The sequence below is a fragment of the Podarcis cretensis genome, assembly GCF_951804945.1.
Source record: "Podarcis cretensis genome assembly, chromosome: 5".
NCBI lineage: Eukaryota > Metazoa > Chordata > Lepidosauria > Squamata > Lacertidae > Podarcis > Podarcis cretensis.
In genome coordinates, this window is record NC_137174.1 from 75,301,814 (window position 1) to 75,324,013 (window position 22,200).

Genomic DNA, 22,200 nt, shown 5'->3' on the forward strand with positions numbered 1-22,200 from the left:
TGCTGCTGTGATTTAAAAAGTTGTGTCTTCTGGCTGCACTGAGAATTCTTTATGTTTTATTCCTTCAAGAGTGAGCCCCTAATCACAGTCCCATTTTGCATGGGCCTTTGGAAAGTCAATATTCCCACACCTCTTTACCCTGACATTTGACAGTTAAGATATTTTGCTTTGTAGGACCCACTTCTGTTTTTATTTGAAACTTTTGTTTGTTTTAATATTGTTGTAACCCTGCTGGGGAACTTATGGTGACAGGTGGACAAAAAAAGAGTATTTAAATAAATTCCTCAGTAAGTATAACCTCTTTGCAGCCATCCACCTGCCCCTAAAGTATTCAGAGCTCTGGGTAAAACAGTATCCGTGGTTTCTTATCCGGGTGAAACCATACACAAACCGCTAGAATTGTCTGCTGGTGTTGGTAGATGGGGCCGTCACTGAAATAGAATGATAGTTATTTCCCATACCAATATCACTTAAGGGTTCTTGTTCCCTGTTCTACAGAGGCAAAAGTGTGGACTATCCAGAGGGAGTTTTCACAAGGGAAGTAGAATGTCCCAGGTTGGATCCACCTCATCTGCAGGTAAGGCTAAGGAATAACCTTGTCTGGAAGCCCAGAGAGCCACTGCCAGTCCGTGTAGACAGTACTGAACTGGATGGACCAATAGTAGCTTCCTCTGTCCCTCCAAGAGAGCCTTAGTGAGAACTGCACCCGAACTGCCTTCAGGCTCCTGGTGTAAGTAGCCTGAAGGTCCTGCCCTTGAATCTCCTGTTAGTCAGAGAACCAAATATAGAAGACTTGTCAAGGCATTTGTCAAAATAAGAGTACCTTGTGGGGCTGTCTTTCTGAAATAATTGCTGATCAGTGTGAATAGTCAAGGCTGTCAGGGGTACTGAGCCTGCTATTAATATCCAACGGACTGCTTATAAATGTACAAATTTGATAGCTCAGGCTGTGCTTTCTTGGCTACCTTCGACATATTTCAGGTTCACAAAGCCAAGTAGGAATATGCAAACTCCTCCCTTACGGCTCCTCATTATAAATTTATCATCTTGACACCTTGTCTGTTCTATGCCTGAAATCCCTTTACAAATCTCATAACTAGAAGACATATTATACTATAACTTTAGGAGCTCTGCATTCCAAAGGAGAGCTTTATGGAAAGGCTTCCCTGAGCAGTAATTACTGGACTATTGCAGCCATGAAATATGGTATTTTGAAAAACGGTGAGGAAAAACTAGAGGAGTTGTTGGGATTTAGCTGGCATTAACATTTCTCTGTGGGAGAGAAAAAGATATCCGACATTGCTGATGCCAACTTTTTTTGGATTGTTGTTTTGCTTTACATAGCCTATTATAGTGTCGAGGGGATGGGTACTGGCTACTTGTTTTTCAGCTGAAAACTTGACAAAATAATTTGGAATTAATTATATTCTGAAAAGAGCAACACAGATCCGGGTGACATTATTGTACATAATGTAACATACATAATGTAATAATGTAACACAAATATGAAGTAGAAATCACTGTAGGCTATGTGACTAATTAATTTTCAGCCCACTCCTGCACACCAGGGTCAAATCCACATCACACATTTATTTATTTGTTAAATTTATACCATGGGCTTTCTCCCAAAAGAGCCCTGGGTGACCTTATCAACCCACTTCAACCGTGGGAACTGTCATTTGTAAAGGGTGCTGAGAGCTGTTAGTAGAATGTGCTTGGCCCTCCAACCTGCCCCAGGCCCTCAATCCTCAGGAGCTCTGGGAAATGTAGTGAGAGGAATTGGGTTCTCCCCAAAACTCTTAGTACCCTTAACAAACTACAGGGTTCTTTGGGTGGAAGCCATGTTTGTTAAAGTGGTATTATAGTGTTTGAAATGTATGGTGCTGATGTTGCCTAAATGTTAATTGTCCAAATGATATGTTAATTGCCTGATTAGGGCTGAGCTGGAGGACATCATTCTTCTGTTTGGGAATAAAACCTGCAGGTGAAGCTACCAACCTTTGGTGCTGGGTGGGAAACAACGGCTGGGAAATTTATTCACATTCCTTTCTCAGCAACCTTCCAGGGGCCACATTCCAATCGTTGGCAGGACCAGAAGCAAAAGTGAGCAGATTGGGGTGGAGTGGGGGAACTGGTGAGGACACAGTGATGACGCAGAGTCTCCCTTATGCAATTGTAATTGCATGAGGAATGCATAGCCAAATAGGGCTACTGTCTTAATGACAGTAGGACTGTAAGTACTAAGCACTACATGCCAATTGCTGCTTCCCATAGGCATCTGGTTGGCCGATGTGAAAACAGGGCAGGGGACTAGATGAGCCTTTGACCTGTTCTAGCAAGGCTTCGGATCTATTTGTATGTCTTGAGCCATGTAATTTATGTGCTGATGCTTACTGACCCGATGGCATTATGTGCCACAGTGCAACACCTTCTAAGCCACAGATATCCAGCAGGATGCCCTCCACATGTGGTTGGACTTTTGGATCTCAAATTTCAGCGGTGCCCTGTGTGACACTAAAATTTGGCAACCCTGCCTCTCATGCTCCATTCTACAGCATTGTTGTGGCAGGCAGCTTGGTGCCTAGTGTGGATGAACCAGTCGTGCTACCCCAAAACTGCCTCTGACTCCAAATCCCATCAGCCCCAGGCAACATATCCAATGCTCAGGGGAGATGGGAATTGGAGTCTAACAACAGCAAGAAGCTCTCATGTTGGCTACCTCTGGCCTATGCTGTTTGGTAATGGGTTACCATATTTGCCATTAGGACTGACACAATGACACAAAACATCTAAAGCTTCTTCACTTACCAGCCTCTCACTGCAAAACCCAAAACCCACATGGGCTTTTCAGACTTCTCATTACTTTGGACATCCAGTTTCTGAGGCACAGAAAGTAAACATCAGGAAATGTAAAAAGGGCAAAGAAAAGCAGCTCACCTTATCAAGGGGAGCTATTGTGGAAAGGAGAAAAAAAGAGAGAAAAAGCCTAGTTGATTCAGAAAGCTTGAGATTTGTTGACATGTGATGTCAGCAGAGGGTGAACAAACAGAAAATGTCATATGCAATGAAGCACCAGGAATGTTGAAATGAGCATTTCTTCTTTTATATGGGGATGCTGTGCTTTGACTGGAAAAGTCTCTTCCAGAAAGGCATGCTTAGAGTGAAAATCAAACACAGTGAATATTCAGTGCAGCACTGAACCTTGGTATAGCCAATGACAAGCCAAGCTCACTTTAGCTATGCGAGGCTATGGATTAACTATGATGCCATATATTTGACTCTAATGACAAGATTCACTGCATAAGAAATTGTTTTACTCAGCAATGGGCATAACTTTCCAAGGGTGACTGAATTCTTGCCAGAAAGTTGGCTGGAGTGCTGTGCTCACTGAATTAATAGGAGTCATTTTGTGTAATTTTCTTTAAGAGCTTTGGAGGGTGAAGACATAGTAGCTTTGAAAGCTGGGGCTCCTTTTTTATTCTTGTTTGTTGTTTAAAAAAACGAACAGGAAAACATGACTTTGCTATAGAAAATATGGCTGTTATTTTCCCCTTTCCCTTTGCTTGAGAAAATAGCCTCCACAGATACCGATAACATGGTTTGATTATTATTATTATTATTAAGATAGCCTTAAGGGAGTGCCTGATCATCTCATCTGTCTCCTGAGAAATCTCTATGTGGGACAAGAAGCTACAGTTAGAACTGGATATGGAACAACTGATTGGTTCAAAATTGGGAAAGGAGCATGACAAGGCTGTATATTGCCTCCCTGTTTATTTAACTTATATGCAGAATTCATCATGTGAAAGGCTGGGCTGGATGAATCCCAAGCCAGAATTAAGATTGCTGGAAGAAATATCAACAACCTCGGATATGCAGATGACACAACCTTGATGGCAGAAAGTGAGGAGGAATTAAAGAACCTTTTAATGAGGGTGAAAGAGGAGAGGGTGAAAATATGGTCTGAAGCTCAACATCAAAAAAACAAAGATCATGGCCACTGGGCCCATCACCTCCTAGCAAATAGAAGGGGAAGAAATGGAGGCAGTGAGAGATTTTACTTTCTGGGCTCCATGATCACTGCAGATGGTGACAGCAGTCACGAAATTAAAAGACACCTGCTTCTTGGGAGAAAAGCAATGACAAACCTAGACAGCATCTTAAAAAGCAGAGACATCACCTTGCCAACAAAGGTCCGTATAGTTAAAGCCATGGTTTTCCCAGTAGTGATGTATGGAAGTGAGAGTTGGACCATAAAGAAGGCTGATCGCCGAAGAATTGATGCTTTTGAATTATGGTGCTGGAGGAGACTCTTGAGAGTCCCATGGACTGCTAGAAGATCAAACCTGTCCATTCTTAAGGAAATCAGCCCTGAGTGCTCATTGGAGGGACAGATCCTGAAGCTGAGGGTCCAATACTTTGGCCACCTCATGAGAAGAGAAGACTCCCTGGAAAAAGACCCTGATGTTGGGAAAGATGGAGGGCACAAGGAGAAGGGGATGACAGAGGACGAGATGATTGGACAGTGTTTTTGGAGCTATGAACATGAGTTTGACCAAACTGCGGAAGGCAGTGAAAGACAGGAGTGCCTGGCGTGCTCTGGTCCATGGGGTCATGAAGAGTCGGACACGACTAAACAACAAAAGGAAAAGATGCCTGTTGCCTATTATGTCTTTCATTATGAACAGTGCTCAGTGGCAAATTTATAGTTATGCATAGTATGTCCAGATTTAGGGCCCCCTGAGATGGAGGGCCTCCTTAATTATGAGTATTCATTGTTCATAGAATCATAGAATTGTAGAGTTGGAAGGGGTCCTGAGGGTAATCTAGTCCAACCCCCAACAACACAGGAACACTGACCGAGATGATCCTTTTGAAACGTGACTACAAACAAAGAACTGACATTGCAGAACTCTAGTATTTTAGTTTGTTGCATTATTTCCACTTTTCATCCTCCCTGCTCCCAGATTAATATCATTAGAGACTAATCATTAGGCTGGGGATCACCAACCTGATGCCTGTGCAGGCCTTATTTGGCGTCCTAGAATAGGGGTGCAAGACTCTGAACCTTCTTCTTCTTTTTAAAGGAAGTATATAGCCTTTCTAGAAAGAAAGTTATGAAGCATAATGTACATGCAGCCTTCTAAGCAAGTTCTGTTAAAGGAGTCAGCCGGGCTGCCCCCACTTGTCAGTGTTTTTAGCCAGTGAGGAAGTCAGAGCTGTGACTGATAAGTGAGTGGCTTGGAAAGCAGGCAATAATATTTCAGCTGCCTGCCACTGATGGTATTTAGTGAAACCTCCCCAAAGCACCAAGAAGGCATTGAACTCAGACAATCAGATGCCACCTTTGGGGTTGCCAGGTCAATGAGGGTACCAGAGTGGTGAGAGAGGTATCTGATGGGGCTCAGCAATCTTAAATTTTATTGACTGAGCTCACTGCCACTCTCGGTGTTTTGGGAAATTTACTTATATTAGAGTCGTGATGCAGGGCTCCAGCCTCTGCTGCCAGCACATCACTGCCTAGCATGTTATGATTTGCCACCACTGGCCTACTGTTACCTGTGTGGAGGTCATTTGGGGTAGAGGCTCCAGACTTACGACCTGAAATCTGTGGCACCTCCCTCCAGACTTTGAAGTTCTAGCAACTCCGAGAAAAGAGCTGAACCCTGCACAATTGCAACAGCTCTAATAACTCTTAATACCAAAAGATTAACAAGGCATACTGAAAAAGCAGAATTAAGGACAGTGATTTAGCAGGGGTGGATACTAGAAAATAAGGACAGTTCCAGATAAATAGGGAATAACAAGTGGGACCTGCAATGATACATTGTGCTGTAGAATATCCCTGATGTTCAGAATTCCAGTTAATTCCCCTATGAGGAAAAGGTTATAACATTTGGGAGTTTTCGAGTTTAAAGGAAAGGTGAATAAGAGGAGAGGTGTATAAAAATTCTGCATGGTGCGGAGAAAGTAGGTAGAGAATAGATTTCCTCCTTCTTTCATAGCACTAGATCTCACAGATATCAAATAAAGCTGAATGTTGGACGATTCAGGATGAATAAAATAAAGCACCTCTTAACAGAACGCACAGTTCAATCTATAGAAATCAATTCCCACAGGGGGTAGTGATGGCTGCAAACTTGGATGGCTTTAAAAGATGACTGCCATGTAAAAAAGGTAAAGGTAAAGGAGCCCTGCATGGTTAAGTCCAGTCAAAGGCGACTATGGGGTTGCAGTGCTCATCTCGCTTTCAGGCCAAGGAAGTCAGTGTTTGTCCACTGGGTCATGTTGCTAATATGACTAAACTGCTTCTGGCACAATGGAACACCATGATGGAAACCAGAGTGCAAGGAAATGCCATTCACCTTCCCGCCACAACAGTACCTATTTATCTACTTGCACTGGTGTGCTTTCAAACTACTAGGTTGGCAGGAGCTGGGACAGAGCAACAGGAGCTCACCCTGTCAAGGGGATTTGAACTGCTGACCTTCTGATCGGGGCCAAGAGGCTCAGTGGTTTAGACCACAGCACCACCCGCGTCCCGTTACTGCCATGTAGTGTACTCTAAGAGTCACATCCATTGGACCACTGACTTTTGCCTCTGACCACAGCAACCCCTGGCATGTGATCTCAGGAAGGCTGCCCACCAGGAAATCTGGCCCTCAGGCTGAAATAGATCCTCATCTCTGCATTACATCTGCACCCAGAGATCCCTCTCTGGATATCCCTGGGGACAACAAAGTACAAATATATTTAACAGGTATTTAAACCCAGACAATGTCAAAATCAGCTCTGGTTAAGTGAGGTTACTTTCCTACTTTGGTGTTCTAGAGTGTGACTCTCTGGCAGCTGTAGCTTCGGATCATCCATAACGCATGAGGGGCTGTATCCCTGGTGGCTATCTCGGAGAACAGTCATTTGCGTTGAATAAATAAATAAATCACAAGTGTGTATTCTGCTGCTGGAATATATGTGTGGAACCAGATTTGTGCTCTCACCCGTTTAATTAAACCCAGGATAAAATGTCAGTAAGGTAATGTCATAATCACTCAGGGTCTGCCAGACAGCACCTTTCCTATAGAAGGACATTTGTGAAGCTCCATTGATTGCAGCCTTTTAATCTGTTTTGCACTTCATATATAAGCTGACCTTAAACAGAATGTGCATATGGTGGGAAAACAGATGGTTTGCAGAAGAGGGGTTTTGTGCATTTGTTCTTAACTGATGCTTCATGTTGGATATTCTATAAGCAATTTGTAAACAATGCAACATATTTAGGTAAGAGGATAGTTAAAATTTACTGCCATGTTGTTGTTTTATTGTGCACTTCAGTGTGCAGTCCATTGCTTATATATACATGCTCCATTACCTCCTCGGTGGAAATCATTACCTACGTAGTTTCGGTGTGAAAACTCAAGACGCATTTCCCCCACTTGAAAACAGTACAATGTCAGAGACAATGTCAAATGGAGTCATGAGAAGAGGTGCTATCTTATCAATGTCACGATGAAGTTGGTAGGAGACAGGAAGGAAAACTTTGTGTTCAATTAGTTGTTACAAGTGTGTTCCATTTTCTTTGACAGAAGCCTTTCCCGGGGAATCAAACTGAACAGTAAATGAAAACTGGGTACAACCTTTTACTTTTTCAGAAAGCACACATGACCTAAACATTTTTCAATGTTCTATAGAATCATAAAATCATAGAACTGTAGAGTTGGAAGGGACCCCAAGGGTCATCTAGTCCAACCCGCTGCTATTCAGGAATCTCAGCTCAAGCATCCATGATAGATGGCCATCCATTCTCTGCTTAAAAGCCTGCAAGGAAGGAGAGTCCACAACCTCCTGAGGGAGTCAGAAAGTTTCCCCCGATGTTTAGTCAGAATCTCCTTTCTTGTAACTTGAAGCCATTTGTTACATTACAACGGCACCAATGTGGGCCCCACACTAGGCTGCCCAGCGTGCCCCGCCCATACCATGTCGTCATGATGTTGTAGCTGTTAGAATTCCTGCTCCATGATTTCAGTCATGGGATTGTTGTCTATCACATGATGGTGTATGTTTTGACTCCACAAAGTGGGAAGTGACGGAGACAGGATGTTTGTGTTACTGTGTTCTGTGAAGTAGGACTATTGTCCTTTGTTCTTTTTCTCTTTGCTGTCTGATGCTAGAGAGAGAGAGAGAGAGAGAGAGAGAGAGAGAGCCATGTTGCTCCGTGTGTGTTTATATGTAAATAAAGTAGATTAGCCAAAATGCTGAGTTGCTGAGGTCTGTTACGCAAGCTGCGAAGACTCTGTGGATCCCTAAGTGTGCCGGTGTCTGTTGGCATTGGTAGCTGTGATGTTCGGGCTGAAGAAAGCTGTTGAAGCTCCCGAACGACCAGGAGGGAGAGAACATGCCAGTCGGGCATGTGTCTCTACCAGGGTCCTACTCAAGTGTAGAACGAGCTCATGACAGTAGCATGGGGTGGGGCACGAGCTCCACTCTCTCTCTCTTCCCCAACTCCGCACTTTCTCTTCCACCCCCCACTTGATCTCCCTGCTGATTCTCCCACCTGCCTCAACCAAATTCCGTGTTCTCCCCCCCCCAACTCTGCGCTCTCTCTTCCCCTCCCACCCAAACTCTGTGGTCTCTCCCCCCCCGAACTCCATTCTCTCTCTTCCACCACCCCCATCCGAACTCTACACTCTTTGCATGGGGCATGGTGCCCACACACCTGCCCTTGCATTTTGTGGGTGCCCAGCCCCTATATGGGAAATTTTGTGGGTGCTCGGGCACCCAGGCCTGTGGGGAGATGGCGCCTATGCTACATTACAACCTGTAAGGACTGGCCTTGGGGATTTTACCACTTGAGCTTGGTGTAATAGGGTTTTGGATTATTGCAGCTCCAGACATTCATCAAGCATTCAGATAAAAGTGTTTATATGCAAATGAGAGAGGGAGGGATAAGTGGAAGAAAACAGAAGGTTAACAATTGACCCTCCCCACCCATACAAATTTGTATGGAAAGAAGTCATTGAAAACACATAGACACACAGATTTTGTTTTTGTTCATTGCATTGCCCTGTACAAAAAAAATTAACAATAATAATTGAGGGATGAAAAATAGACAAAAGTGCAATGCATTAAAAAATGTCATGGAAAGCCAGAATAGGTTCTTCACATAGCAGACACCTCAGTACAAAACTATCTCCCTCACTGTTTTGCAGCACTCAGCAATTGAAGTGCTGGTATGTATCACTATGTCCCAGTCTTGACAGCTCAACAAATCTAAAAAATAAAAATCCAGACGCAATTCCCCTACTCTTTAAAAGACCTTGCTTCCTTTTCATGCTTCACCATGAAAGATTGACCGGTTAATATTTAAATCCCATATGCAATGGCCAGCATTTGGGAAACAAATAAGAACTCACCACGATGCATCTTAGGAGCTGCACAGTCTTCGCACAGCATTTAATATGCTTCTTTTATTGTTAACATTTACAATCCTACAGTTAAGTGCCGCTCCCTTCTATGTTATGGTGACATAAATAAAAGATATCATCTCACAGAGTTGCCCAAAGACATTTATTTGTTGGATTAGTTATGGGAGCTCTGGACACATTTATTTCTATTCTTCTTTGGGTTTTTAGCTCCTGCATTGTTTAAAATAGCTAAAAGCTTCCTGGATGTACATATTTTGGGTACTGTTTTATCCTAATCAATTATTGTTATACTGAATAAATATTTAAACAAATATTTGGAAATGAGAGCAAAACTCAAAGGATTTGCTATTACGTGTTTAATACTGTTATTTAAGGGAACCATTCCTATATATTATGCAAAAGTTCAGTATATTGTAGTGCATGAAGGACTTTTGCGGTGGTAGTGATGTTGAATCCTCTGGAGAAGATTGGCTGAAGTGATGTGTGAAGGAAATGGACTGTTTGAAAAACTAAAAATCCAGCTGGTCTGGGAATCAAGGGGTTGTTTTGTAAAGCTATGGCTGCCCAGGGATCAAAACTGGAAGTTGGTAAGATCGTTGACAATGACGTGGCGGATTGTGAACCTCTTGAGAGGAGCAGAACAGGGAAGATGGAGATAGAAAGGTTAGGAAGCTGGTGTTATGAACTCTGAAGTGCTGATGGGGCTTGGGCTTGGGCTGGCAGGCTCTGACAGAGAAGAAGGAAGGAACTGGAGAGGAGTGCTGAACTGGAGAACCTTGGTTGAAGGGCAGGAGATATCCACCCCAAATTCAGCCAGTTTGGAAGGGGGAGCATAGATTCTGGTTGTGCTGGTCCCGGGGGGAGGTTACCGTGAGGCGTGGTCAGAGTCCGGTCCTGGGTTGAGGGTCTGGAGACTGTTCACCAAGGGCGAAGCGGGGTCCAAAGCGAGGAGCCGGGCAAGGTCGGGAACTCTGGAAGAACAGCTTGTAGGGCAGCGGCTGAAGAAGGAGCAAAAAGGGTTTTCTCCTGTGTGTGTTTCTTGTGGCTGATTAGCTGCTCTCCCTGTGCAAAGGTCAGAGGGGGCAGGGTTTCTGTTGAGGTAGGTGATTAGCTGTGGGAGGAGCTTATTAGAGCTTGTAGGGCAGCAGCGCGCGCTGCTAGGCGCGCGCAATTTGATCTATCTTTAGATTTAGGGGAGCTAGTCTCAAACGTTTGTTGGGGGAGACCTAGTGTTTTTTGGGGGGGAGTTACTTGTCCTGTCTGCACGCTTCTTATGATGGAGGACCACTGTAGCCAGCCCCAACGACACGTTCTCAAGATGGAGAGTGAGGGAACAGCTGCAGTCGCCTGCGGTGCCTGCACAATGTTTGCCATCTTGCCAAAGGTTGCAGGCAGCTTTACCTGCAGCAATTGCATGTTGATTGCCCTCTTAAAAGACAAAGTCCAGCAACTGGAGGAACGTGTGGCTACGCTCCAAAGAATTAGAGAGCTGGAGCTCTTCTTGGAAGCAAGAGAGCACACCGTCTCCACCAAGGAGGAGACAGGGGACTCCCCTGAGAAGGAGGCTAGTTCACCAACACAGGAGCCAGATATATGGAGAAACGTGACTCAAAGAAGTAGGAGGCCCAGGGTTCGCTCTGATTGTTTAGAAATACACAATCGCTTTGAGGTCCTCTCCCCTAGAATGGAAGACGAAGAGCAGACTCCATTTGAGGATCTCTCCCTCGTTACAGTCGATCAGGTATATGAAGACGAGCAGCAAAGTCAGTCCTCAGGGAATGTGCAGGCGACCTTGGAACGGACAGATCACGGAAGAACCCCGACCAAACCTAAGAGGAGGCGTGTAGTGGTGATAGGGGATTCCCTACTGAGGGGAACAGAAGCAGTGATCTGTGGGCCTGACAAGATGTCTCGGGAAGTGTGCTGTCTCCCCGGGGCTAAGATCCAAGATGTAACTGAATGACTACAAGGAATCATAAAACCCACTGACAAATACCCCTTCCTCTTGGTTCATGTGGGAACCAATGACACTGCAAGCAATAGCCTCCAGAAGATCAAAAGAGACTATGAGGCTCTGGGCAGGAAATTGAAGCAATTAAATGCACAAATTGTCATCTCATCTGTCCTCCCAGTTGAACGACGTGGCCCAGGGAGAGAGAGAAAAATAGTGGAAGTGAACAGCTGGCTTCGCAAATGGTGTAAACAGGAATGGTTTGGATTCTTAGATCACGGACTGCAGTTTCTTGAAGATGGACTTCTGGCAAGCGATGGGCTGCACCTCACAACGGTTGGGAGGAATGTTTTTGCCAAAAATCTCAGAAACCTCATCAGGAGGACTTTAAACTGACTAATGTGGGGGAGGAAGACAGTGCTCCTGAAGGTAGGAGTCTATCAATTGATGAACATGATCCTCCAAATGTCATAGACCAAATGGAGCAAACAGCACGCAGACCTAGTGGTGGGAGGAAAAAATCCTTAAATAAGAGACACGGGGGAATGATTAATGGACTTCAATGTCTGTACACTAATGCGCAAAGCATGGGTAATAAACAAGATGAGCTTGAGCTCTTGGTACAGCAAACTAAATATGACATAATAGGCATCACTGAAACCTGGTGGGATAAGTCCCACGACTGGAATGTAATAATGGAGGGTTACAATCTATTTCAGAGAAACAGACCAGACAAGAAAGGAGGAGGAGTTGCGTTATATGTCAGGGATGTGTATACCTGTGAAGAGATCCAAGATTTAGAACCTCAAAGCCAAAGTGAGAGCATTTGGGTCAAAATTAAGGGAGAGATGAATAACAGGGACCTCATTGTGGGAGTTTACTATAGATCCCCAAGCCAAACGGAGGACATAGATGATGCCTTCCTGGAACAGATGGCCAAGCATGCGAAAGGAAGGGAGATAGTAGTAATGGGGGACTTCAATTACCCGGATATTTGTTGGATGTCAAACTCAGCCAAGAGCATAAGGTCAAACCGATTCCTCACTGGCCTTGCAGACAACTTCATTGTCCAGAAAGTGGGAGAAGCAACAAGAGGAACAGCCATTTTAGATCTGGTCCTAACCAATGTTGATGACCTGGTTAGTGGGGTAGAAGTGGAAGGATCATTAGGCGCGAGTGATCATGCTCTTCTGAAGTTTACTATACAGCGGAAAGGAGCAGCCAAGCATACTAGGACTCAATTTCTTGACTTTAAGAAAGCCGACTTCATAAAACTTAGGGAAGTGCTGGGTGAGATCCCATGGACAGTAATACTAAAAGGAAAGGGAGTTCATGATGGCTGGGAGTTTGTTAAGAGGGAGATAGTAAAAGCACAACTTCAGGTAATACCAATGAGACAGAAACATGGAAGGTGCCTAAAGAAGCCAGGGTGGCTATCTAAAGAACTTTTAACTGAGTTAAGATTAAAAAAGGATGTGTACAAAAAATGGAAAAGGGGGGAAACCACCAAAGAGGAATTCAAACAAATAGCCAGCACGTGTAGACACAAAGTCAGAAAAGCTAAAGCACAGAATGAACTCAGGCTTGCTAGAGAGGTTAAAAGCAACAAAAAAGGCTTTTATGGGTATGTTCGTAGCAAAAGGAAGAACAAAGAAACAGTGGGGTCACTCAGAGAAGATGGTGAAATGCAAACAGGGGACACAGAAAGGGCTGAACTCCTCAATGCCTTCTTTGCCTCAGTCTTCTCCGATAAAGAAAACAATGCCCGACCTGAAGAATTTGGAGCAAATGATTCAGCAGAGGAAACACAGCCCAGAATAACTAAGGAGATAGTACAAGAATACTTGGCTAGTTTAGATGTATTCAAGTCTCCAGGGCCAGATGAACTGCATCCAAGAGTATTAAAAGAACTGGCAGATGTGATCTCAGAACCACTGGCAGTCATCTTTGAGAATTCCTGGAGAACAGGCGAAGTCCCGGCAGACTGGAGGAGGGCAAATGTTGTCCCTATTTTCAAAATGGGGAAAAGAGAGGACCCAAATAATTACCGCCCAGTCAGTCTGACATCAATACCAGGGAAGATTCTGGAGCAGATCATTAAGCAAACAGTTTGTGAGCACCTAGAAAGGAATACTGTGATCACCAATAGTCAGCATGGATTTCTGAAAAATAAGTCGTGTCAGACTAACCTGATCTCGTTTTTTGACAGAATTACAAGCCTGGTAGATGAAGGGAACGCAGTGGATGTAGCCTACCTTGATTTCAGCAAGGCATTTGACAAGGTGCCCCATGATATTCATGTAAAGAAGCTGGTAAAATGCGGTCTTGACTATGCTACCACTCAGTGGATTTGTAACTGGCTGACTGACCGAACCCAAAGGGTGCTCATCAATGGTTCCTCTTCATCCTGGAGAAGAGTGACTAGTGGGGTGCCACAGGGTTCTGTCTTGGGCCCGGTCTTATTCAACATCTTTATCAACGACTTGGATGATGGACTCAAGGGCATCCTGATCAAATTTGCAGATGACACCAAACTGAGAGGGGTGGCTAACACCCCAGAGGACAGGATCACACTTCAAAACGACCTGGACAGATTAGAGAACTGGGCCAAAACAAACAAGATGAATTTTAACAGGGAGAAATGTAAAGTATTGCACTTGGGCAAAAAAAAATGAGAGGCACAAATACAAGATGGGCGACACCTGGCTTGAGAGCAGTACATGTGAAAAGGATCTAGGAGTCTTGGTTGACCACAAACTTGACATGAGCCAACAGTGTGACGCGGCAGCTAAAAAAGCCAATGCAATTTTGGGCTGCATCAATAGGAGTATTGCATCTAGATCAAGGGAAGTAATAGTGCCACTGTATTCTGCTCTGGTCAGACCTCACCTGGAGTACTGTGTCCAGCTCTGGGCACCACAGTTCAAGAAGGACACTGACAAACTGGAACGTGTCCAGAGGAGCGCAACCAAAATGGTCAAAGGCCTGGAAACGATGCCTTATGAAGAACGGCTAAGGGAGCTGGGCATGTTTAGCCTGGAGAAGAGGAGGTTAAGGGGTGATATGATAGCCATGTTCAAATATATAAAAGGATGTCACATAGAGGAGGGAGAAAGGTTGTTTTCTGCTGCTCCAGAGAAGCGGACACGGAGCAATGGTTCCAAACTACAAGAAAAAAGATTCCACCTAAACATTAGGAAGAACTTCCTAACAGTAAGAGCTGTTCGACAGTGGAATTTGCTGCCAAGGAGTGTGGTGGAGTCTCCTTCTTTGGAGGTCTTTAAGCAGAGGCTTGACAACCATATGTCAGGAGTGCTCTGATGGTGTTTCCTGCTTGGCAGGGGGTTGGACTCAATGGCCCTTGTGGTCTCTTCCAACTCTATGATTCTATGATTCTATGATTCTAGGTCTGGGTGCTGGCAGAAACAGGTTTCCAACGACATTGCTCCTGCAACCTGGGACCGGGCTGACTAGCCTTTATCTTCTCTGAGGCTAGGGGCGGTCCCGGCCCACAGGTGACCCGCCTCTCCTAGCCTTAAGGCAAGCACTCCTCCTGAGAGAACCCAGTTCCCTTCGCCTCTCTGCCTTGAGCCTCTGCAGCTCAGGAGAGGCTGGAGGGTTACTGGACCCAGGGGGAGGCTCACCTTCCCCTGATAGGGCTGGGAGAGGTGCACCTATAGGCAACGGGTGCTCAATCGCCTCCGGAGCCAGAGTGGATTCATCTGGTGTCTGCTCCTGAGGATCCGGCACAGGTGCAGGCGCTTCACATTCAAGGCTCTGCCCCTGCTCAGCCGGCCCTGGAGGCGGGGACTCCTGTGCAGGCTGGGATTCCTCTGGTTCACCCTCTGAATCAGACTCCCAGGCTATCACACTGGTTTTCCCCTCTGTTTCCCCCCTCTGCTATGGAGCAGGAAGCTTCAGTGGATACTGGGGTCTTGATCAACCAAAGAGAGAGGTAGAACAAGAGGTGCAGCAACTGAACAAGAGCCCAATCAGGAGAGGGCAAGGAAGAAGTAAGGTTGAAATTCATATGCAATTTTAAATAACTCGTCAAATATTTGCCTGCTGCTGCCTAGCTCATGTTTAACTCCCTAAGTAGTATTTTATATTTACATGTGTAGCTCCGATACATATACCAACTTGTATCTTTCTTCTAAAATGGCAAATATGAGTTATTGGTAAATTGCTACAGCAGTAGTGTGCTAAAATTGCAGTTACTGAAAAAAATATATATACCTGTGTGGCTGCATTTATAGGAGAGATTTCAAGCCACACATTTGCTCTAAGTCTCTATTGCTCTTATCCTTGTTTTTAAAACCTCAGGCCATTTTTGCTACCGTCATCAAAAGTGGTTAGGTGGTACCCCGTGGCTTCTGGTAAATAGTTTGTTCATGTAGGGGCAAGTAATTTCAGAGAGAAAGGCCTGAAGTGAAAAACAATTTCTTTTGCACTCTTGCCTAAATGCTATCAAAATTATAAACAGAATTTATGGAATTTGTTAAAGCTAGACCCAAATTGCTCTAGCTGCTAAAGTTAAGGCTGGCTGCAGGCTAGAGAGGTGCAATTCTATCAATTTTTGGTTTCTGTCAGTTTCTCCTTTTTTCAATCTTAAGTTCATTTTGCCACATTTCAGCATCAGTTTGTGATGTTGTTTAATTAACAGGGTGCTCATGGGAATTCATCAGCATTTTAGCGCTCATTTATCCCATAAGACAGATTTATGTATGCAATTTTGCCTAACATGCACATTTTTTGAACATTTTTTTTGCAAGGACTTTCCCCTACTATGATGAATTTGAGAATACTTTCAGTTGTATGCAGGTTAATGCACATTTTCCATTAAATTTTCCATTTTGGTTTGTGTGTTGTTTTGGAAAGTGCAAAAATGGGAACCCAACCAAATTTCCTGCTTCTTCCTACTGCACAGTTCCTACTCCACAGCGGAGCCAGCATTGTGACTCAAATCAGGCGTGTTCATTCAACTTTCCATTATGCTAAATTCTGTAAGCGTATCTGACAGAGTAATACTAGACTCATGTTCCACTGTGGGGAGGGGGGTATGAGAAAAGGCCACCACTGCACTGGTGAAACAGTTGCTGTATCCAATGCAGGGTCAGGCCAGGAGAGACGTGGAGAAACTCACTGCCAGAAAATAGATAAATGGCAGGTAAATTTAAGACACCCCTCCAATGATTGTGAAGCAGCCCCATTTCCCACCAGTCAGTGACTATGCTGGCAATAGATCACAGATGCTGCTGATGTACAGAGAGAGCCAATGAACACATGATGGTAGGGACCCACACCCAGTACATCTTGGCATTATGCTGGCACAGTGCTTTTTTCTGGGGGTACGCATACCCCTAAACATTTGGTGAATCTAACGGGATAAGAAACTATTTTTTTTTTTAAAAAAATAGTTTCTTCTCTAGCATGGTGAATCGTCAGTTCCGTCGCTACCCCTGATAGTGGCCTCATTTCCTGTCACAATGTTTCATGAATCTCAGATGGAAGTGAGCGTTTAATGTGTGAAGTAGGAGTTGGAATCTAGCACGTTGATTGGTCAGTTTCGCTGGTACCACCTCAGATGGTGGCTTCATTTCCTTTCCCGGTGATTTTCTTGAGTCAAAATGAGAGTACCCCTAAACATTTTTTTTAGGGAAAAGAGCACCATGCTGACATATCTATCATTGTTGCAGAACACAACAGAGTTCTGTAGAGCAGAGTAACCTGCCCTGGACTTCGTGATAAAGGGTGGGTAAATAATAATAATAATAATAATAATAATAATAATAATAATAATGCTACCTCCCTACCTCTATCATCTATCTATCTATCATCTATCTATCTATCTATCTATCTATCTATCTATCTATCTATCTATCTATCTATCTATCTATCATCTATCATCTATCTATCTATCTATCATCTATCTATCTATCTATCTATCTATCTATCATCTATCATCATCTATCTAATCTATGGTATCTATCTTCAGCTGGCAGTTCTGCAGTACAGGATTTCACCCGGCACTTTTATTAACAAGCCCCAGCAAGGCTGCTTTTTACACCAGTCAGTGTAAATGCACATTATTTCATCATCACCGAAGCGTATTTGTGTAAATTTTAATGAGATGTTTATTTTTCCTATGAATTTAATTGGGACACACTGTTAATACAAGACACACAGGCATTAGGATTCCAGACTGGTGTGAGGGCTCCGGCTCATCCTACTTTTCATTCCTCCGACCAACGACTCCCCTGTCAAATAGTCATTAGCAACTTTTTCAAATAATCTGAATCACACTAGAGTGAAAGAATGTGGTTGCTCTTGCTTATGAAGGCAAAATGATTTTTAACCCTGGGTCACATCAGGCTGCTGTGAGTGGCTGCGAGAGATAATTGTCACTCTAAAGCATTATGTGCACAGCTGACACACTGAGGACAAGAGAGAATGACTTCCTGTTAAGCTAAATTCCCCCATCCTATTTATTTCTTTAGATATTTATATCTCCCCCTTCAAGGTACATGGTCAGACTGCACAACCCTCCCCCAGTTAAAATGCATAATTAATAACAATACATGTGTATTAGCAGCAAACCGTGCAGTGTAAAATCACATGAAGGAGATTACAGAATCAGGTTAGCTGCCAGCCTGGGCATGTTTACTCAGAAGTAATCCAAGTATATTGAAAGGGGTTGTCTCAGACACTGCCACCCCTCCTGCTCATTAAATTGTTTTTATATTCTTTTAATTTTTTTAAAGTGTTGTAACTGTTTTTAACTGAGTTGTAAGAGCATTTTGTGGGATATGCCTGGGAGGAAAGGAATGGAGGAGAGCAGGGAGAGGCCCAATTTCAGTGGTTCTGGGTTGGGGGAGGTATGGCGTGGGAGGAGGGGCAGGCCAGATAATGGGCATTTGGTTCATTTTGATTTGATTGATTTAAATTGGCCTTTTAAAATGTGGCCCTGAAACTCTTTTTCCAATGTGGCAGATTGGCTGTGGCCACTTGGTTTTTGCCTACCTCTTAGCAATCATCACAACTTAGTAAGGTTTGGCGGTTAGGCATTAGTTTAGGGGAATGTGGGGAGGCGAGGTGCGGCCATCACCTGGCCCTCCAATGAATAGGGTATTCTGTTAAAGGAATCTGGGGGTCTGGATCTCGTCTGTAGCCCGGAGAGGGGCTAGGGCCATGCCAGGAGCCCCGGGAACCCCAGGGGTGAGCACCAGTCAATATACACTGAAGGATATATACAACCTGCTGGTTGTTTACCCTTCCAGACTTCCTGCAGGGTGGGGCAGGAGCCAGGTATAGTTTGATACCAATGCCTAAGCCAATGCCAGTCACATTTGTGTATTTTAATAAAGTTGTGGCCAAAATTTGCCCATTAACATTTAAACTAAATTCCGTCTCCACTGTGTCTTTATTTCCATTCGGGATGGGTTTTGGGGCTCGAAGCACAATGGATGGGACATGATACAAAAGGGGAAACAAGTCAGAGAGAAGGAGTAAAGAGCTCAGCAAATTCAGATAACTGCATGGGCAGATCTGGGAACAGAAGAACAAAATGGCAGCTGGGTGTCTCAGTGTCTTGCCTCTCCCTCAGAGGAAGTGCCAGGCTATGTTCATGTTCTCTGCCCATAATCTTCCATCCAGCTCTAAGCTTGAAGAGAGAGAGGAGGCATTACATGGGAAGACTATTCAAGCTAGAGTATGTGGCCTTACCAAGCTTCCCCAGATTGGGTCCTCCCTTAAAGAGGGCACGTGTTGTGGTGGGACCTGGCAACCTAAACCCTGTGTTGTGGGTGGGTACGTTTGTATAGCCACAACACGCTGATGCAGGGTTCAATCAGGCCAGTGGGACGCAGGCTAAACAGATCAAGGGACCTATATATACCTATGCACATGACCCAGAGCTTCCTCCTTCGGTTTGTGCATCGGAACACCCACCCACCTCTTCCTATATTTAGGGCTTGTGCGCTTGACCTTGCTATGCTGCCGTGTGTCGTCTGTCATTGGGACAGGGGCACGGCAGGAATTTCCCCCACTTGGCTGATTGGCTTGGTGCCATTTGGGTTTTGCCTGCCGTGTAGCAAATTGTCACAACTTGTAAGGTGGCAGATAGGCTCTGGTTCAGGTGATAGGGATGGGAGAACGCTCTCGCCATCTATATGTGAAGGGTATTCCGTTAAAGGAATCCAGGGACCCTGGGTCAGTGCTACCTGCAATGGTGCAGGGAGCTAGTCGAACCAGAGCCTATGCAACCACTCACTTGCTGTAATCAATAAAGTTGTGGCCTAAATTCTGCCAAAAACCAAACCAAAATTTGAGTCTTGTCTAAATTTATTTCAGGGGGAGGTCTCAACACGCAACTCAGAATTCCCCTCTGCAGTTCAGCCCCCACCTCTTCCATACTGCATGAGCCAGCAGTTACAGAATAGAGAAGTGGCCCTTTAAAAGAACAGTTTGCTCTGCAGAAGGGACAGGCTAATAGGAGATTCAGACTAGAGAACCTTCAGAAGAAGAAGAAGAGGAAGAAGAGTTTGGATTTGATATCCCGCTTTATCACTACCTGAAGGAGTCTCAAAGTGGCTAACATTCTCCTTTCCCTTCCTCCCCCACAACAAACACTCTGTGAGGTGAGTGGGGCTGAGAGACTTCAAAGAAGTGTGACTGGCCCAAGGTCACCCAGCAGCTGCATGTGGAGGAGCGGAGACGTGAACCCGGTTCCCCAGATTACGAGACTACCGCTCTTAACCACTACACCACGCTGGCTCTCAGGGTGCTGCCGAGGCAGCAGCTCTCCTGAATAGTTTCTGGGAGAAAAGAGTATCTGTCTTTCCCAGGGATACTTTTTTTAAAAAAATTGTCTGTTAAATGCAAGAGAGAATAAGCTGGAGCATAGAAAGCTGCCATCTGGGCATGCATGTATACTGCTTGTCTTTTTCCAGTACAGGCCCTTGACAACTTGTTATGGATAATTGCCCCACCCTCTCTCTCTCTCCCACTCTCCCTTTCTCGCTCCCTCCCTCCCTGTCTCTTTTTCATACTGCAAAATTCTGGCAAAGGCCAGTGGACTCTGGCGGGAGAACTGCTTTTGTTGTTTTGCTGATAAACTAAAGGATAAATAATTCATTTTTCTCCCAGCAGCAACAAAGATGCTCTTTATTTAATGTTTATCCGGCAGACTTCAAGCATGCTGCTGGTTCTAGGCTGCCAGCTTCCCTGTTCAGCTCAAGCATCGCCGGAGGCAACTGTTCCCTATAAGAGCTTGAAACTGACAAGCTTTTTACTTTCTGCTGTTCAATTGCTGGGAATATTGTTCCTATGTGGAATTCGCCCTTTTCAGCTTCAGCAAGAGGTCCTCCCAAAACATTGCTGCCATGCTGAGCAGCAAGAGATTTGCAAAGGAAGAAATGCACCATAGAAAATAATTCAGATATTTTGAATGTCATATCCTACCTTGGGTGGGGGAGGCAGGGAGGGAGCAAGTCCAGGTCTGGCCAGAGGGAGCCTGAAAATGGTGCTGGCTCCAGTCCCAGCAGACTATTTATTCATCTATCCTAAATATTTATAACCCGCTTGTTGTGGAAACATTGACCGATGCGTGATAGTTGTGGCCCAGTTCTCCGATCGGTCACTTGAATCCTGTTGTTTGGGCATCTTTCTTTTGCCTCCTGCACACTTCCCTAAATTGTAATTGACTTTTGGGTGGTGGGTTGCTCTGGATTGGCAGTTTGGCATTGATTGACACCTAGTGCAGGCAGATAGGACATTGAGGAGAAGAAGAAGAGTTTGGATTTGATATCCTGCTTTATCACTACCCTAAGGAGTCTCAAAGCGGCTAACAATCTCCTTTCCCTTCCTCCCCCACAACAAACACTCTGTGAGGTGAGTGGGGCTGAGAGACTTCAGAGAAGTGTGGCTAGCCCAAGGTCACCCAGCAGCTGCATGTGGAGGAGCGAAGACGCGAACCCGGTTCACCAGATTACGAGTCTACCGCTCTTAACCACTACACCACACTGGCTCTCCAGTGATAATGAGAAATGATAATGGTAAACACTCTGTGGCATCATTGTGTGAAGAGCTCTTCTCTGTTTCAGTGCCAACTGGCTTGATTCTCTTAGGGTCTCGTCTATACACTCTGCGGCACTCAGGATAGAGAGGGGTGGAGTGCAAAGGCTGGGTACCCATAGCCACTGCTCTCCTAACCAGGAGTGGTGATGGAGTTCACCTGGGGAGAAGTTTTGCCCAGGGTGGAGCAGGAATAACTTCTCACCCATGGCCCTGGAACAGCCAGATATATCATGAGAGATATAAAGTACATGGGGGCTGGATTTAGGTTTGATGAGGCCCTAAACTGCTGAAGGTAATGGGGCCCTTTATATGTCCAGCTGTCCTTTGTCAGCAACAAATTGTTGCTTTTTTGTGTTGAATATATGTTACGTGGTAATTTATGGACCTTTGTTGTTTAGTCGTGTCCGACTCTTTGTGACCCCATGGACCAGAGCATGCCAGGCACTCCTCTCTTCGGCTGCGTCCCGCAGTTTGGTCAAACTCATGTTAGTAGCATGGACCTAATAGGTATCTAAAGCCATTTGCACATAACAAAATATGTATTTTATCAAAGTAATTGTTGAACTGAAATACAATTAAGAAGAAGTATATTAATAGTGAAATAATTATTAAGCTCTAACTGTATGTAGGTTTTATTTTATTTGTTTTTTATCTTATATTTTGGAAATGTACATCCAGTTTTTCCCCTTTAATTTTTTGGGGGCTCCCCAAGAGAGTGGGGCCCTAAGCTATAGCTTGTTTAGCTTATAGGTA

General features: G+C 44.5%; 1 long non-coding RNA gene across 1 annotated transcript in view; it reads left to right on the top strand.

The window, feature by feature from the left end:
- The window catches only part of LOC307217304, a 31,021-nt gene that overhangs the window by 123 nt on the left and 8,698 nt on the right, over positions 1-22,200 (top strand). The window contains exon 2 of the long non-coding RNA XR_013839548.1: positions 499-577. This is a non-coding gene — a long non-coding RNA (uncharacterized lncRNA). The remainder of the gene's footprint in view (positions 1-498; positions 578-22,200) is intronic.